Below are 4,177 nucleotides of genomic sequence, written 5' to 3'. Positions count from 1 at the left end.
AAAATCTTGAATGTTTCTTAGGTTTTTCATGCATCAAAACAATCTAGGAATATCTTTTTTGGGCTTAAAATATGCAAACTAGAACACAAAATCTTGAATGAAAACCAAATTCCAAAGAGTCATTTTCACTTTTGAGTCCAAAACAATCTTAAATGATCTAAGGTTAAAACAAAGCACTTCAAAGTTCTTAAAACAACACACAAAATCTCAATCTTGAATGCTGAAAGGAAAAAACTTAAATATTTAATCACTTGTCTTTGAATGCATGTTGCTAAAATCACTCTTGAGTGCCATGGATTAAAATCAAATTTGTTTTTTTTATGAATGCATGATTAAAACAACAAATCCAATCTTGAATGCCATAGATCAAATAATCATCTTTTGGAGCATAAAAAGAATCTACATTTTTGTAATCTGTTAAGTTATAAAAACAAATAAAAATGCTTTGAGTGAGTTTGTCGTTGGACTCCCCCTCTTTAATCACCCATCAATTTAACCATTGGTTGCAATCTCAGTGCCATCTATGGGGATGGGTCCACCTAAGAGGGTGTTAAGTGCTCCACGCAAATCAAACTCCACTCACTTTGGTTTTTAGTGGTTTTTCTAAGTTAGAAAATTCCTTGAATGCACATTAGTCTCGCTAACACTTCATTTGGGCATAAAAATTGAACAACTCTTGATGTGGAGGGCCTTCAGGCATGCGCTTGACAAATCAAGTTTCACATATCTTTGTTTTGGTCTTAAAACAAACTCACACTCAATATTGAATGCCTAACAATCAATGAACATCGCATGGTTTTGACACATTTTCAATGACACTTGCATTTCTTATGTTGACGATCTCTCAACTTCCATTATCATAATGACGCTATCAAATTGGAATGAACATTGTATGCCATAATCACAAGTGTCTTCAATCATAGCTTACAAAATCTAAATCATCAATTGGAATGAATGCGTGTCTTTTAAAAACCAAGATCATGTATGTGGTTTTGTTTTACACTTTTTAGGAGGCCTTCTTGGGGATTTCATCACCCCTTGGGACCTCAACTCCAGCGTTTTGAAAAAGTATAAGAATCAAGAGATGAATCAAAAGACACCTCTCTTGGGATCAAGATTTTGTCAGTCAGGCTAAGCCTCAAAGAACTTTATACCCTTGAGAAGTGAAAGAGGAGAAGTGGGTTACCGCTCCTCTCGGCTGTGTGATATCTTTTTGGTTTCATCTACAGATTTGGGCCTCACATACCTTGCGTATATCGAGGACTCAGTAGCTAAACCAAATTTCATCCTTGTAGAAAGCTTCCTAGGATGTTGGTGTGTTTGACGTGCTTGCTCCAAACTTTTGTCTTCTTGTTTGTTCATCGCTTTTGAATGAATGTTTGCCAACTTTGGTCAAAATCTCAGAAAAGCAAAAATATCCCAACTCAAGGCATACTTAGTGTAGTCACTACCTCATCAAAATATCATCCAAGCTCCCCCGCTGCAAATGAATCTATCCAATTCTTTGCTTTAGAACAATCCCAAATCCAAAGTCCATCCAAATCATCCCCCCAGCCAGCTAGCTGCCCAATCCAAAATCACCCAAGCCTTTATAGAGTTGTTGTCATTCTGCTAGAATTTTCTATCCAATCAATTCAACCAATCCACCAGCCTCACCAAGGTTATCCCTTTGACAGATCTTTGTCTAGGGTAATCTAGCTTTGTCACTTGTTATCCCTCATCACCTTGAGCTAAAGGTTGGGATCCACAAGTGGTCAATCTCATGTCATGCCCATAGGATCATTAGTCTATCCTTAAGTTGACACAATCTCCACTAATCTAGCACATAGGAAAGCAAAACTCTCTCTTCTTGACAGCATGCCCTTGAAGTCTTCCATCCACAGGAAAGCCAAAAATCTTCAGCCAATCCTCCTTAGGTCTGTCATATAGCTTTGACTCTCCCTAGGAAATCCTTCATCAGCCAATCCAAAATCTGTGCTTAATCCAAATTGAACCATGAGCTTTCGTGTTCATCCATATGCAAGACCCCATCCCCATCCGACTCATCATCAAAACATGAAATCCCAAACCTATCATGATGTGTTCGATCATATTGTCCTTGCTCCCACCACCTCTTATTCCAATGATGATGAAAATCTTGTTGACTATGATGGGTATATTGAAAGCCTTAGAAACATTCCCCCAAGCATCCCACAAAATCCATGCATTCTTCCAAACTATCTAGTCATGTCATCTGATATACCAGCTTCTCCTCCATCACCCAATCAACCACGCTTCCAATCTTCCACCCCCATCACACTAGTTATTCCTATCAATCCACCACCTCCACCTCTAATAGATGAGTCTCCCAGGAATCTCCTAGAGGAAATACAAGAAAAGCCACCTCCAACAGTCGATAAGCCATGTCATCTAATCCAACCATGTGAAGTAGTCAGTGATGAAGCTTCCCCATCTATAATGTCACCTCCATCTCCCAAAGCTATCATCCCCATACCATCCATCAAATTGCTTAAAATCCTTCCACTTCCCACAAGCATCAAAATCCCACCACCTGTCAAATCCCTCCAAATCCTATCCACATCACCTCCAAGCATTTCCCAAATCTCCCATAATGACCCTTATGCATCCATCTTCTACTCACCCATCTCCACTACTGAATCTCCCATCTATCCATCCACTGCCTTTGAACAATCCATCCCTTCACCTCCTATTGCACCATCCACTCCAATCCAATCCTATCAAGATCCTACCCAAAAGCATGTTGACATCCCCCAAAGCATAAACGAAGATATCATGGTACCATGTCTTCCATCCATAGTGCAGTCACCATCCCCTCCATCTCTGAAACCTCAAGCCATACCTCCTCTACTGTAGGATATCTTTTCATCCCATCAGCTAAACCAAGATCCTATCCTACCATCTCCTCCACTCCATGCTTCCATCTTACCACCTATCCAAGCTATTTCACCATCTATAATATACCCTCTTGGTTCACTTACATTCATCCATAGCAGCCTCCTCTTAGCAGAAGAATTAAGAATAGTATCTCCCTATTACAGTACATCTAATAAAGCACTTCTACCATTTTGTGCAAGCAAAAAGTATCCTCAGCTAGTTCAAATGCTCAATTGATGGCATTATTAAGGTCAAGGTTTAGGACCACAAGAGCAAGGAATCAGAAAGCCTATTATTGCACAAAAAAATCTAGGATTTCATGGGTCTTGGATATGTATCCAAAGGCTCAAAATCTAAAGGTGTTGGTACACCACACCCCCAAACCAAGCCTATCTCTAAACCAAACCCCCCATGCCAGCCTCCCATCACTCCTTCAAGAAATCTTATGTCATCCCCCCTTCACCATCTTTGCAACCTAAAACAACCTACCATATCCCCCCTTCATCTGCTAAGTCCATTTTGGGTCCCTATGTCCCAAAATCTACCATCCTCCATCCTCCTATCAGCCATCGTTCAAATCCTATTCCCTCCATTCCTATGCAAGATCAGCAAAGGCACATATCGAGGCACATCATCCATCATCATCCCCCTACACGCTCTCCCATATCCTCTCCATCTCACAAAGCTTCTCCTAACCATCTTCTCAAAGCTTACCATAGCAATGTAAATGCCAACTTCAAAATGCATAAAGCTAAAAATCCACATCCTAGGCAATCATATGTCTATTCTAAAAGACATACTCCAAAAAGGAAAAATCCAATCAAAGAATGCAAAATAATGCAAACGTCTATGAAAAGAAAATCCAAAATCATGTGGATCCCAAAGAAAAAAGTTGAAACCTAATGCATAATGGCATCCACCATTGCTAATCCCCCATCTAGTGACTCATGTCCCCCATCTCCTAACTCCATCTTGGGTGCCTATATCCCCAAGCACGCTTCCACAAATCCTCCATCACGCCCGCATCTACTTTCTATCCCCCATATGCTCTTTTCACACCCATCCCAACATGTGCCAATGTTGCTCTTGCAAGCATCCTCATCTCATGCTCCTTTCCAACCTTTTCATCCCTCCGTCTCCTATTGCATAAATCACACATTCGGTGTACCAATGACTAGCAACAAAATTGAACATTCCAACAGCCAGTGAAAAATCCCAAAAAAGCCAAAATAGCTGAAGAAAGCCAAAATAATTCCAGCTAAGACCAAAGTCAAAAAGTCAA

This window comes from Cupressus sempervirens, chromosome 4 (assembly GCF_028749045.1).
Source record: "Cupressus sempervirens isolate cs-2001-9-10 chromosome 4, ASM2874904v1, whole genome shotgun sequence".
NCBI classification, from domain to species: Eukaryota; Viridiplantae; Streptophyta; class Pinopsida; order Cupressales; family Cupressaceae; genus Cupressus; species Cupressus sempervirens.
Note: the sequence above shows the minus strand (reverse complement) of the source record.